At 45.4% G+C, this 15,659-nt stretch overlaps 1 long non-coding RNA gene across 1 annotated transcript in view; it reads right to left on the reverse strand.

The window, feature by feature from the left end:
- The window catches only part of LOC137561179 (uncharacterized), a 256,463-nt gene that overhangs the window by 12,222 nt on the left and 228,582 nt on the right, over positions 1 to 15,659 (reverse strand). The window contains exon 3 of the long non-coding RNA XR_011029906.1: positions 5,610 to 5,862. This is a non-coding gene — a long non-coding RNA (uncharacterized lncRNA). The remainder of the gene's footprint in view (positions 1 to 5,609; positions 5,863 to 15,659) is intronic.

Genomic DNA, 15,659 nt, shown 5'->3' on the forward strand with positions numbered 1-15,659 from the left:
AACTTATGTCTGAGCAGCTTATGCACAGCTGGATCTGTCCTGTTCACTCACTGTATTCACTGAACTCTCTTCAGGAAGCAGCAGCCAAGGATCACATGACCCAACCTCTGATGGGCTTTTTAGGTATGCATTGAAATAATTATATATTGTACTGCTTAAACTATTCATGTAAGGTTGTTTAATCATCTATGCATGTGTTTGGATTGCGGCCTGGAGTTCAGCTCAGCTTCAAAGCAAATACAGAATTCCCAAAACATGATTTCTGGAAGTACCTCGATATCATGCATTTATAAGCTCTATGCCAGGTAACTGTAAACTGATGAGAAGATGCTCAAATTTCTTTACCTTAAAAGGATTTGTTTTATCTTGTATATTTTGTTTAATTGTTTAAGTTACCATTGAATGTAAAAATGATAGTTTTACACATTGGCATCGATTCATAAAGCATAACCGCATGTGGTGAGGCAGAAAACAGCTGATTTTATTGAGCATTTAGGAAAATGTCAACTCATAAAGGCTGTTACCGCAGAGCAGCTGAAATTACCGACCAGTGAGGTAAATTGGCGATTTGTGCTATATATCTCAACACATGTCAGTAAATGTCAATTCATAAAGATTAGAACACGTGGTAAAGCCAAGTAACATGTTCGGTAAATCCTGGCCTCTGATGTTGTGAAAACCAGCTTCAGCAAGCCTTCAGTATGTGATATCTTATGACTAACAGAAGCAGAGAGCAAATAGGAACAGCCTCCCTCCCCTGCAAGTCCTTCTAATAGGCTCCGATATGTTCTAGGGAGGGTCAAGCGCCGCGCCCCCCCAGGTAGCAGAGGAGACAGCCGGCACAAGAGATTTCCCCTACAACCCTTTGGACGTTCAACCCTTTAGGTTCCTGTTTGAAGATGCGGAGGAGCAAGTGGTGAAATCACCTAAGCATGGCCTCTCTTATGTTTCTTGGAAGTTGATTTAAACTCTGGCCATTAAATAACATATTAATAAAGACAGATTCAGAGGAAATAGAACAAAAAACGTACATGTAAAGGGATGTTGGGGATGCATTTTACTGGTGTAATGCTGTCACTGTACGCACAGAACTGGGAGAACAGAATGTGACAAAACAGAGACCCACTTCAGCTTTTCTAGTGCTATGGAACAGGTATTTTTTCAGTAAATTACCGAACTCCACCGCGCCTTTGAAAATCTTTATGAATTGCTCAAAAAAATCTAAAATACCGATTGCGGTATTTTAATGACCTGATTTTATTATCGCACAGCCTTTTATGAATTGAGAATCGGGGGAGGCCAAGGTGGATTCCCCTCCTCCAAGTAGACACAACAAACTGTTGATAGAGTTCAACCAAAAATGTATTCACATACTCCAGAAAGTGCAACTCGTTTCGCAGGCATATCTTGCTTCCTCGGGCTATGAACGTAGCATAAAACTCATGTAGGTCTAGTACAAAGCAAAGAGGTGCATTGCTTTGTAAAAACTCATGTAGGTCTAGTACAAATCAAAGAGGCGCATTACTTTGTACTAGACCTACATGACTTTTATGCTCATCACGAGAAATAAAGCAATCACGCTGAAATAATTATTGTTACCCTTTCTCTTGTGTCTACCAAACCGCTTTAAAGAGACCCTGAGCTGTAAACTTGACTTACCTGGGGTTTCCTCCAGCTCACCGTATCCCATGAGGATTCAAGCATCCTCCTGGGTCACCCCGTGGTCCTGCTGACAGCTCCAGTAATGCGCCTGTGTCGCCCCCGCTGCATACCGGTCGCGTCATCATGCCAGCTGCTGTAAGATTCCTGCGCATTCGCAGTTCTCTACAGACTGAACCGCGCATGCGCAGGACTCTTACGGCGGCCGGGGTGATGACGTGATGGGTACGCAGCAGGGGCGAGCATGCGTGACTTCATCCAAAGTTGGCACATAACTGGAGCTGCCAGCAGAACCACGGAGGGGCCCAGGAGGATGCCAGGGGCCTCATGGGCTACGGTGGGCTGGAGGAAGCCCCAGCTAAGTCCAATTTTCTTTTTATGACACTGCTCAGGGTCCATTTAAGGAGAATCATAAACAACATATAGTAGAATGCAGTAAATTATCCAGGATACCACTTAAATGGTAAACATCTTGTAAACACTTCTTATATCTATATATTGCTCTATATTGGTATGTAGCTTCACCTTCACACTGAGGCTTGTCATTACTAAACATGTTGCTGCCTGTGATACATTTCAGAAAAATCAGTCAGGGTGAGGAAAGATTTTACAATCGGCAAATGCTGACTAAATAATCTATAAATGAATATTGCAAAAAAAACAAAACAAAAAAAAAAAGCAATTTTATTCATCATGTTATTTTCACTGCAGTTCTGCTTTGAATATAGAGTTAAAAGAAAATCATAGCTTACATTGCAGATAAAAGCAGGAGGACTGCGAGGTAGAGGAGACCCCAATACGACACAGAGTAGTGGGAAGCCGGCGGGGGACTTCAATTAAAAGTAAGCATCCTTTTTGATGTCATGCTGTTGTAAATCAATGTTTTTTTTATTCCTGTGTCATATAATAACCTTATATTTGTATTAATCTACACATCCACCAAAAACGACACTGAAACTGAGGGTTTTGCATACCTTGCGTAACTTGTACTGTTCATATCATACTGTTATTAGATTTTTTTATTTCCACACTTCATTCGCTGTCAGATAAAAGTCTAATAAGGTTATGTTTTCTCCTGCCTGAAATGCTGCTAATACTTTTTTCTTTTTACATTTACTTTCAGTAGGCATTTTAAATGTAACTTTTATATATAAGCGTTTTTAAGGCCTCGTTCACATCATACGCGCTTCCGTGCGGATATGGAAGCGCGTATGATGTGCTAAAACGCAGGAACGGCAGAAGGGCATAGACTGCCCTTCACATCTACTGCGCTGCGCAGCAGTAGGATGCGCCGGTAAGCGCTTGCGTACTGCTGCCTGCATTTTGCCCGGAAGCGCAGAGCTGATCCCATCACTGTCAATGGATGGGATCAGCAGCGCAGCGGGCAGCGGCGCAGATGGCGGGCTATCGGATGCGCTGCGTTTCGGATCGCATGGCCTTCTGCGCTCCTCAGATGTGAACGAGGCCTATCCCATTTGGGACCACATGAGGTGAAATCTATGGCACTCCTGCGATCGCCACTCCGTACTGTCTGTGGGCACCTTTACAGTGCAGGTTGCACATGTAGAGAAGCCAGGCATGAGTACATTCAGGATTTTGAAACTACTTCTACAGGATCGAACAGGCTGTTCACCAGAACTGAATTCAAATGAATTATTCGTATTTTTCTTATATGCATATATGAAAATGTTGAGATTGGATTACCGTAAAACAATGGCATCTTTCAGAGGGAAGAGCACTTAAGGTGCCGCAATATCAGGCAATTTTGCAGGCCAATAGACCTGATTTAATCTGATGTGTGCCGTCACTGCAATAGCCTGTAAAATGTGGCACCACTGGCGTGTGTAACATCACTCATGCCTGGTGCCACGTGGTACAGGCCATGTAGTACACAGAGGTGTAGCTATGGGTGGGCAAGGGGGACACATGTCCCCGGGTGCAGCACTGTAAGGGGGCACAGAGCATGGCCATCGCACCCCAAGTGAGTGAGAGGCAGCTCGCTGGCTGTCTAAAGTGCCCCTGCTTCTATCCCTACCTCTGCAGAGGAGCGCAGAAGTGTTAGCAGCAGCAGAACAAGGGGGGCACATCTGGCTAATTATAGGGAGCACAATTGGCTATCTAAATGAGGGGAAGGGGTCAGGCCCATCTGGCTATCTAAACAGCATTTGTACATTTGGCTCCACCCATGACCACACCCACATTCTGATGCGTGGCGATGCTCAATTTATCCAGAGGGGGGTTCAAAAACTATCTTTGTCCCCGGGCACTGAAAAGCCTAGCTACGTCTCTGGTAGTACAGGCCATTGGGGTGATGGTAGACACGGTGGTGACGACTAGGTATTGTGCTGGTGAACAGGTGAGATTTTGAAGAGCACGGGGCACCAGGGGGACATTTTTAAACTTAAAAAACGAACTCTTGCGCCAGTAAAAATAGAATTCACTTTAATCCACCTCAAATATAAAAGGCATTTTTAAATCAAGCACCCGATTAAATATCTTCCAGTACGCTATGAATGCACATTCATCAAGCTGAATATTGCTGCATGCATCAATATGCTGTAAACTGAAACCTGTCCTGTGCTCAGTCCGCCCACTCAACCAAACCTGTCTCTGAATTAAGCAAGTCTATCCGTAGCACTCCATAGAAAACAGTTCCTCCATTTCTTTGTAATGCCGCCTGCATAAAACAATTGTGTTCAGTGGTATTTGTTGACAATGTTCACCACAGCAGCGGTTTAAAACCTCACGATCCTCAATATTCAAAAAAAGTTCCCTGCAGCAGCGGTTAAAAATCAACTCATGTTCCTTAATGTTTTTAGAAGGAGGGCAGAGAAGACTCAGCAGTCTCGGGGTGGCACTTTCAGTTTGAGTCCCGGCCGGTGACCCACCGTAGTTGACTCACAAAGTCTTGCTGGTCCGTGTACCGATGGGATGCCGGATGTTCAGGGTGACGTTACCACTCTTGGCCCAGCCAATCATCCAACATGTTTCGATAGGACCGCCTATCTTCCTCAGGGCTTTATTACAGAGCTACATGGTTAAACTTGTGGCAGCCAGGCAAGTGGCGGTGCTAGGCTGATTTCTGAAAGATTTAATGTTGTAATCTACTAGAAATCAGTCCGTGGTGTATGGGCAGACAACAGATTATTATTACTGACTTATAAAGCACCAGCATATTCCGTGGCGCTGTACAAAGTAAAAAACAAACATTGGCTGCATAATACAGATTTGATCAGAGAGATCAATCCAGCGCTGTGACCCCCTGAACAGCAGCGAGGTAAATATTTAACTACCGCGATCCAGCGCAGGCGCAGTAGAGGCTCTTCATTTGGGCTAAGGTGGAAATAGCCGAGCCCGTTTGTATCTGCTCTACTGCGCAGGTGCGAGTCCTTTGCACCTGCACAGTAGAGCGAATCGATTGGATTCAGCTATTTTCACCTTAGCCCAAAAGAAGAGCCGCTACTGCGCCAGCGCTGGATCGCGGTAGGTAAATATTGCCGAGGCTGCGCAGTGTTTGTCAGGCTTTGTCGAGGTACTTTCGGCTGAGCCAGCGCTGGATTCCCCCAGGCTACAGAGGATTGGGGAAGCCTCATTGGGACCCTGAGGCTTCCCCCTCCCGAGGTAAGTATCTCTCAGGGGGAGATTTTTTTGTTACAGGTTCTCTTTAATGTCTAAATACTTTAAATGAATATGTTCTTTGTTCAGTTGTCTGCTATATCTATCGATGCAAGAAATATCTATTCCATACACAAAAGGTTAAAATTGAAGATTAAAAAATAAAAAAAAAAACACTTGAAATGAAACAGCTCTAGACTTCCTAGCTCAGCAGCGCATAGATTAGAAGGAAACACATAGCAACATAGCTTATTGTGAATTTTTCATGGTTATCACCTAATATGAAGATAAATGGTTCTTCGACTTAAATTTCCAGTCTAGTTCATTGGCATTACCTTGATGGCGAATGCAAATCCGGGCTATCTTTGCTGCTCTCTTTCATAATTCATCAAAACAGGGATCTAAGTTCCTGGAGGTGCTGAGAAGCCCACACTATTCTGATGAGGTTGTATTTTGTGGGATATTATTATTCTGTGAGGACGGCAGGTTGTTGATGTAGATAAGGCTTGAGGGATCTGTATAGGGCTCCTCTTCAATATGTACCTTCTAACCTCCAAACAGATCTGGCAGCAGATGCGGACAACAGACCTATGGAAACAGATCAGAAATCACAATCCATCTGTGTGACTTTTCAAAGATGCTGAATTCAGAATTGGTTTCCGTTTGATCTCTGCAGAATGTTATGAAACATTCATAGTTTTAGGCATTCTGCTTCTCATACCTGGAGTTATCCTAATCCAGTAAAGTAATTAAAATACCAATTATGGTGTGTAAAGGACTGAAATATAAAGCAATCCATTAGATTTCAGTTTTCTTTGCTAAAATCAGTGGCACTGATTTTTAGATTTGCTGCCATGGGGTACTACTCTTTCCATAATACATTTTGCATTTTTAAAATGAGTGTTACACTTTCAGATATTTCATTTCCATCAGGGCCGGATTTCTGGAAAGGCCGCAAAGGCGCCGGCCTTGGGCAGCATCTGGCCAAGGGGTGGCTGGACATACTGTAGAAGAGAGATTGCTGCATATGAAAGTAGAGGCTGCAAATGGAATACAGAAGTTGCAAATATGGAGAAACACATGGAAATAGGGAGCTTCTGCCCGAGGGATCTCTATATAACTGAAGGGGGCTGCATGTACATGTTAGACATGGAAGAGGGGGCTGCACATAGAATGAGGAGGGTGCTGCTGCACATGGAAGGGGAGCTGTAAGAAAGTTGGCCTAGGGGCAGAAAAAGTATAAATCTGGCCTTGATATTCATTAGGTTGAGTTCACATTGTGCACATTCTGTAGCGCTGTGTTGCCACATGTGAAGGTACCGCCCGTGCAGTTGCATGTTCACATCCCTGCATTGGAATGGGCTACGTTAGCCCAACGTTCTTTCTAGGGTGTGTTTTTGGATATCATGCATGTTTCATAACAATTGTTCATACTGGGAACATAACCTGCATGTTTTACACAACTACATGTTACATTAACATCAGCCTCTTGGTCTTAGTACTCAGCAAGTGAAAACGTTTCTTAGTGTGACTCTTCCATTATACAAAGACTTCCAATCTATCTCATTCTTTCTTTGACACTCTAAGGGCCCTTTCACAAGGGCAGCTGACAAGCGGTGAATTCATCGCCCGCCAGCTGCTCTCCTGCACCGGTTGGGTGCTTGTAAGCTCTCGGTACCGGCGCTGTACAGGCGTCCCCCCACAGAGTGAGATCTGTGAGCACTCAGACTTGACATGTTGCGTTCCGCTGCCCAGTAACACCACCACGTGTCATCGCTTGAAATGCGTGGTGTTATAACCGCTGCAATTCGGATGCATTTAAATTGCGCCCAAACTGCACTGGCAGGCGGCAGGCGGAGACTAAACTGCTCAGCAAGTGCGCAGTTCACCAATCCGTTTGAAAGGGGCCTTAGGGGTGTCAGTACAAGTAGCTGGGTCCACAAGTATTGAGCCTGATAATGCACACGTTACATTCCAAATGCTCCGGCTATGAAAATAATGTGCATGTTTTACCATGCAAAGTGTAGTTTGAAAACGCCATCAAATAATGCATCCCTTGATCAGAAAACCTGATATGAATGGTTGGAATATCCTCTGAAACTGCACCTGGGAAAGGTTACAGCATTATATGCATGAGTAAACTCTTTACATCAAATCTTTATTCACAAAATAACTAACAGCAACCTCTGATCAATAATTCAAATATCATGTGTTATTGATTTTGCTCCTATAAATAGGCAGTAGTGGAAGGCAAAGCAACACTGTTTGCGAGTAGCTGCAATGCAGTCAGGCTAGGCACCAACTTGTGGCAGCATTCGGCATTTCCCACAGATTCGAAAATCACTAGCGATTTCCAAATCACTGAAAAAATATATTTTTCCCAGAATTCCATAGCAAAAGCGATTTTGCCCTAATTGGCATGAATGCAGTAGCTCTGGGAAAATCGCAAAAATGCTGCAGGTAGCACTTTTTGCAATCGCACTGCAAACACAAAGCTGCTGTGGGTTCCCTCCCATAGCCTTTCAGTAGAAACCCAAATTTTAGGAATCATTATTGAAAGCGCTCTAGTAGGCACCCAGCAGAAAAGGATTATTAGGAAATGGGTCCCTAGTCGAGATAGCAGTTTTTGCCCACCGTTGATGATCAACTGACTTCTTTTAATAAGATTTGGTGGGGGATAGCATCCACGGGGCGCCAAGACTCTCTCCAGGCCTTAAGGAGCCGAAAGGATGATGAGAAACGGGGGGGGGGGCAGGCATGTACAGTGAGCTGTCCTGATGCTCACCGCACCCCCGTTCTCCTCTGTTCCCTTCCTTTGCTTGATAAATGCCCCCCCAACAACCTCTTCCGAGTCGCCAGAGTCGGGCAGCAGTGCACAGGTGCTGGCCTAGCTGTGCGCATCATACAACGCAAGCCCACGACCGGGAGTGCTCTGCACATGCGCATGACATCAGGTTTCCGTCATATCCCTCTCATCTTTTAACATCCTGTGTTAACATATTGGTTGTGTCTACCAAGGTCTGCCGGATTTCCGAGGCAGGGCTTCTCGGCGCATACAACCAAAATGACAGCACATGTACACCAAATTTCTGTGCTGACACAGCTGTGAGATCAAATTACACTTGTGATTACTTGAAGATGAGGGGGAATTACACAGGCTCTTCTCTCTAAAAACACACTGTTATGATCGCTTCTGCAGCGTTTACTGCTGACTGCAGTGGTATTGCAAACCAAGCAGTTCTAATGTCATTACATGCATTTGCTTGCATAGTTTGGTTTGCACCTAAACTAGTTGCTGATTCCATCTGCAGTCGCTCTGAAGTTAATGACAGTTTAATATGCTTTTGTGTAAACAAACATTGTCTGCTGCAATGGAGGGGCAATCCCTTTCCTGCAGGCTGCATATCATTGTCTGCCTTTTCCTGCTATCAGCCTGTGATTAATTACCATTCACTTGTGTGGGAATCTGCAGGTCTGCTCCCATTGGATGACCTCAGTATAAAGAACTGCTTCCTGCAATGCCTCATGGGCTACCATAGTCTCAGATTCTGTCTGTTACTCTGCTCGTGCCCCACCTCGTTCCTAGTCCGTGTGGACTGCGCTGACTCCTGCGAAGGGGTCAGCGAGTCCTCCTAGTTCTGCTCTTGTTTCTAGAAGTTGTTACTTTGCTTGTCTTGTGTCATATATTGGTTCATCGCCAATATATACGCATACTTGCACGTTTATTATTTTCCTTGTATTCGTGTTACGTTGATACATCAGTGTCGCTGATATATACGTACACGAACTGTTTATATCCTGTGTTCCGTTAGTCAGCGTTTCAGCACGCTGAGCTAGTTATCCTGTTCCTGGTCCTGTTTGTGGATTGCGTTCATCTCTGCAAAGAGATAGCGAATCCTTCTGAGTCCTGTTCCCTGTATTACTCCAGTCTTAGTCAGAGTTCCTGCTTATGTCATATATCGGTTCATTGCCGATATATACATATGTTAGTCAGACGTTACAAATAGTTTGATTGATAGCTGTAATTGTAATACGCTAGGAAATCATATTTATTGTATATTTATCTGTGTTACGTTCATCTATCTTGATCCTGCTATTTCCTGACTATCCTGTCCTGTCTTTGTGAGGCACGCCATTGCTGCAAACGCATTGGCTACCTCATTCCAGTCTGTTGTGGACGCTTGCTGTCACTAAGTAGTGGCTAGTTAAGCAAGCGTTCATTCTGTCTACCTGTCCTGATCTCCTCAGTCCTGGTTTATGCGCTCAGCGCTACTTTGCGCTGAGACGTTATTACGAAAGTGTTGTTTGTGGCTGTTCGGATCTGCACCGGCTCTGTGCACCACAATCTTCTATTGGAGTCAGTCCTCTCCTCCACTAAACTGGGGATATCCTGATTCCTTGTGCTGGTGTGTGTACCTCCTTCACGTCAGCTTATGTGTTGCATGCTGACTGTGGAGATTACACCTCCAAGCTTAACACACACAGGGTGCATTTCTCTCTGTTTTCCTTGTGCCCCGTCCCAGAGTTCAGGTCCACAGTTATTATATACTGAGGTGGTGCTGCCTGCATTTCCATGAACCTTTACAACACTGTATAGAAAAAAAAACCTAAATACAGTTACACAGAGAAGTGTGGCAAAAGAACTGGAAATGGAAAAGGTCATAAATGTGAAGGCATTCTGGAAGGTAGATAGCGTTCAAAACCCGTGACCAGTTACCAAACACAAATGTAAAATTCCATTTGGATGGGTTGTAAAATGAATCACAGAATCTAAAATGAACAAGTTCTCCGCTCCACGTATAATGGCCATACAGGCAGCACAGTTACCTCGCTCTAATTTGGAGAATTTTGAGCCAAGGCCGCGGCTATCCACACAACTTTCCTCCTGCTCACTCTCTTAGCTATTCTCCTGTTAATTGAGCGAATTCTGGATTTTATTTCTCGCTTCGTTTGGAAGCCAAGAACTTCAGAGCCGTAGTATCATGAAAGTTTTATCAATAAGAATAGGCTAATCCAGGCGAACGTGGACAAATGAGCCCTTAAATAGTGAACGCTTTCCTCTTGTGGTCTCATTTAGTGCTCACTGGCCGTATAGTGTGTTTTCAAACTGCATGAAATAAATCAGCATGAAAGAGGAAGCACGTGGATAGGCTTTGGGAGGGGGATCTGAAAGCATCATCCGTGTGAAGTGTTCCTAATTGCATTTATTAAGAGTGCTTTTTTATCATCTTAATTAAGTTGCTTTCAATTATTTCTCATCCATCGCCCGCCTATGGGAACTGCTGGCGCCAGCATGAATTCACTGCCGGGAGGTTCGTGGGGAGGCAGTTTAGGCTTCATGTTTGTGAAGGTGAAAGATGTAGCTCCCCCCACAAAAATAAAAAGTATCACTTATTCCTCCCACAGACTCGTTGCCTCGGATGAAGCCCAACAACGGGAGGAAGTAAAGGAGAACTTTCCGAGAACTCCTCTGCGGTAGGTAGGGAGGAGGAGCGGATCAGCAGGGCGCCCTGCTTGATGTTCAGGTTTGATGCTGCTGCTGCCTCGTCTTTAGCGAGACATCGTTTTATGACAAGCTGTAATTCTATTTACTGCATGTAATGGAATGGTACCGCTGTGTTCTGTTTTGTCTCTGTAGCTCCGTGCTCTACAGAGTGCAATTGACACCTCCACATGTCTTCACAGTAAAATATTGCTTTGTTTTGAAGAGTGATATACCTAAATTAAAGCAAAGTTTAGAACGCACTCCCGGTAGTTGCACATCCTCCCTAAACTTAACTGTAACGATCGGTGTCAGCACACAGAGAGAATCTGATTATTGGTGATCTGCAGTATCACCAAGAATACAGATATATACCCGATTATTGATGATCTGCAGAATCACCAATAATACAGATATAATACTAACCTCTGGACACCTGTATATATCGTGAGTGTTTGGTGCAACAGTAATGACTTTGAGTAAACCACCTGATGAGCAGGTGGTCCTCGGCAGTATGGGCAATACTGCTCTTTAGAGAAGCACGAGAACCTTGCAGCTGCCTGAGACCTTCCAAGGGGTGGAGTCTCAGGCTGAAGGTAGGAAGGGCCAGTGAGTGAGTGACACCTGAAGGTGGATGTCACTAGCTGATCTGGAGACTATCTCCTAAAGGGGAGAGATAGCTCTCGAGGTCGGGCAAGCCAGGTCGGCAACACACGGACAGATAAAGTACAAAGACAGAAGGCTGTTCCGGTATCCAAGGCAGGCAGGGTTGGCAACGGATAATCAGATGTGCGTGGTACCAAATCAGAAAGCAGAGGGATAGTCAGGAAAGCAATAGGTCATAACAGATATCAAACAATGCCTAGTCTTGGGTGTGAGGTCCGTGGTCTCTACACCCTGGAACTAGTCTGATGTATAACAGAATGATACACAAGCTCCCTAATCTTGGGTGTGAGGTCCATGGTCTCTACACCCTGGAACTAGTCTGAAGAATAACAGAATGATAACACAAGTTCCCTAATCTTGGGTGTGAGGTCCGTGGTCTCTACACCCTGGAACTAGTCTGAAGAATAACAGAATTATAACACAAGTTCCCTAATCTTGGGTGTGAGGTCCGTGGTCTCTACACCCTGGAACTAGTCTGCAGAATAACAGAATGATAACACAAAATAATCTGGCTCAGTGTGAATTCCCAGGTCCTCCTGGTTAGTGTTGGGCGAACAGTGTTCGCCACTGTTCGGGGTTCGCCCGGATTTTGGGCTGTTCGAGTTCGGTTCGGGCTCCGCCGGACACCTCGTGGTATTCGACCATGCGTTCGGCCATGTGGTCGAACATATGTTCGGCCTGCCAGCGCATGGCCGAACGTTCCCCGAACATTCGGCTCGCGCTGTGATTGACCGAGCGGGTCACGTGGTTCGGGCTCGAACACGCGGCTCGCACTGCGATTGGCCGAGCGGGCCACGTGGTTCGGGTAAATAAATACCCGAACCGCGTCATTTCTCCGCCACTTGAAGTTGGGTTTAGCTTTGGGTAGGCAGGCAGGTTAGACTCTCTCACCAGCTAGGCTAGCCAGGGCCCCCCCCAGCCTCCTAGTCATACTACTGTAGTGCCAGTCAGTGTGCTTGTACTGCTGGGATCAGTAGTACTTCCACCACCAGTATATAGCATTGTCTATTTGCCACTGTACTTCCGTCACCAGTATATAGCATTGTCTATTGCCAGTTTGCCACTGTACTGCTAGACAACGTGTACTGCTGGGATCAGTAGTACTTCTGTCCGTCACCAGTGTATAACATACTATATAGCATTGTCTTATTGCCACTGTACTGCCACAGTCAGCGTGTACTGCTGGGATCAGTAGTACTTCCGTCCGTCACCAGTATATAGCATACTATATAGCATTGTCTTATTGCCACTGTACTGCCACAGTCAGCGTGTACTGCTGGGATCAGTAGTACTTCCGTCCGTCACCAGTATATAGCATACTATATAGCATTGTCTTATTGCCACTGTACTGCCACAGTCAGCGTGTACTGCTGAGATCAGTAGTACTTCCGTCCGTCACCAGTATATAGCATACTATATAGCATTGTCTTATTGCCACTGTATTGCCACAATCAGCGTGTACTGCTGGGATCAGTAGTACTTCCGTCCGTCACCAGTATATAGCATACTATATAGCATTGTCTTATTGCCACTGTATTGCCACAGTCAGCGTGTACTGCTGGGATCAGTAGTACTTCCGTCCGTCACCAGTGTATAGCATACTATATAGCATTGTCTTATTGCCACTGTATTGCCACAGTAAGCGTGTACTGCTGGGATCAGTAGTACTTCCGTCCGTCACCAGTATATACTATATAGCATTGTCTTATTGCCACTGTACTGCCACAGTCAGTGTGTACTACTGGGATCAGTAGTACTTCCGTCCGTCACCAGTGTATAGCATACTATATAGCATTGTCTTATTGCCACTGTATTGCCACAGTCAGCGTGTACTGCTGGGATCAGTAGTACTTCCGTCCGTCACCAGTATATAGCATACTATATAGCATTGTCTTATTGCCACTGTATTGCCACAGTCAGCGTGTACTGCTGGGATCAGTAGTACTTCCGTCCGTCACCAGTATATAGCATACTATATAGCATTGTCTTATTGCCACTGTATTGCCACAGTCAGCGTGTACTGCTGGGATCAGTAGTACTTCCGTCCGTCACCAGGATATAGCATACTATATAGCATTGTCTTATTGCCACTGTACTGCCACAGTCAGCGTGTACTGCTGGGATCAGTAGTACTTCCGTCCGTCACCAGTATATAGCATACTATATAGCATTGTCTTATTGCCACTGTACTGCCACAGTCAGCGTGTACTGCTGGGATCAGTAGTACTTCCGTCCGTCACCAGTATATAGCATACTATATAGCATTGTCTTATTGCCACTGTACTGCCACAGTCAGCGTGTACTGCTGGGATCAGTGGTACTTCCGTCCGTCACCAGTATATAGCATACTATATAGCATTGTCTTATTGCCACTGTACTGCCACAGTCAGCGTGTACTGCTGGGATCAGTAGTACTTCCGTCCGTCACCAGTATATAGCATACTATATAGCATTGTCTTATTGCCACTGTATTGCCACAGTCAGCGTGTACTGCTGGGATCAGTAGTACTTCCGTCCGTCACCAGTATATACTATATAGCATTGTCTTATTGCCACTGTACTGCCACAGTCAGTGTGTACTGCTGGGATCAGTAGTACTTCCGTCCGTCACCAGTGTATAGCATACTATATAGCATTGTCTTATTGCCACTGTATTGCCACAGTCAGCGTCTACTGCTGGGATCAGTAGTACTTCCGTCCGTCACCAGTATATAGCATACTATATAGCATTGTCTTATTGCCACTGTATTGCCACAGTCAGCGTGTACTGCTGGGATCAGTAGTACTTCCGTCCGTCACCAGTATATAGCATACTATATAGCATTGTCTTATTGCCACTGTATTGCCACAGTCAGCGTGTACTGCTGGGATCAGTAGTACTTCCGTCCGTCACCAGTATATAGCATACTATATAGCATTGTCTTATTGCCACTGTATTGCCACAGTCAGCGTGTACTGCTGGGATCAGTAGTACTTCCGTCCGTCACCAGTATATACTATATAGCATTCTCTTATTGCCACTGTATTGCCACAGTCAGCGTGTACTGCTGGGATCAGTAGTACTTCCGTCCGTCACCAGTGTATAGCATACTATATAGCATTGTCTTATTGCCACTGTACTGCCACAGTCAGCGTGTACTGCTGGGATCAGTAGTACTTCCGTCCGTCACCAGTATATAGCATACAATATAGTATTGTCTTATTGCCACTGTACTGCCACAGTCAGCGTGTACTGCTGGGATCAGTAGTACTTCCGTCCGTCACCAGTGTATAGCATACTATATAGCATTGTCTTATTGCCACTGTACTGCCAGTCAGTGTGCGTGTACTGCTGGGTAGAGATGGGCCGAACGGTTCGCCGGCGAACGGTTCCCGGCGAACTTCGGTGGTTCGCGTTCGCCTCCCGCAGGCGAACGTTTCCGGAAGTTCGGTTCGCCCCACAATGCACTATGAGGGTCAACTTGACCCTCTACATCACAGTCAGCAGGCCCAGTGTAGCCAATTAGGCTACACTAGCCCCTGGAGCCCCACCCCCCTTATATAAGGCAGGCAGCGGCGGCCATTACGGCCACTCGTGTGCCTGCATTAGAGAGAGTAGGGCGAGCTGCTGTCTGTCTCTCATAGGGAAAGATTAGTTAGGCTTAGCTTTTCCTGGCTGCATACCTGTTCAGTGATCCTGCCACTGCATACCTGTTCTGTGAACCCACCCACCACTGCATACCTGTTCAGTGATCCTGCCACTGCATACCTGTTCTGTGAACCCACCCACCACTGCATACCTGTTCAGTGATCCTGCCACTGCATACCTGTTCTGTGAACCCACCACTGCATACCTGTTCTGTGAACCCACCACTGCATACCTGTTCTGTTCAGTGGACCCGCCACTGCATACCTGTTCTGTTCAGTGGACCCGCCACTGTATACCTGTTTAGTGAACCCACCACTGCATACCTGTTCTGTTCAGTGAACAGTTTGGTGTGTCAGTGTGAAGCAGTACCTTAATTACACTACCTGATTGATGTATACACATGCAAGATGTTTTAAAGCACTTTAGGCCTGTCATTTAGCATTCAATATGATTTCTGCCCTTAAAACGCTGCTTTGCGTCAACTCCAGATTTTTCCTGGGGACTTTTGGCGTGTATCCCACTCCGCCATGCCCCCCTCCAGGTGTTAGACCCCTTGAAACATCTTTTCCATCACTTTTGTGGCCAGCATAATTATTATTTTTTTTCAAA

The sequence above is a fragment of the Hyperolius riggenbachi genome, chromosome 3 (assembly GCF_040937935.1).
Source record: "Hyperolius riggenbachi isolate aHypRig1 chromosome 3, aHypRig1.pri, whole genome shotgun sequence".
In the NCBI taxonomy this organism is placed as follows: Eukaryota; Metazoa; Chordata; class Amphibia; order Anura; family Hyperoliidae; genus Hyperolius; species Hyperolius riggenbachi.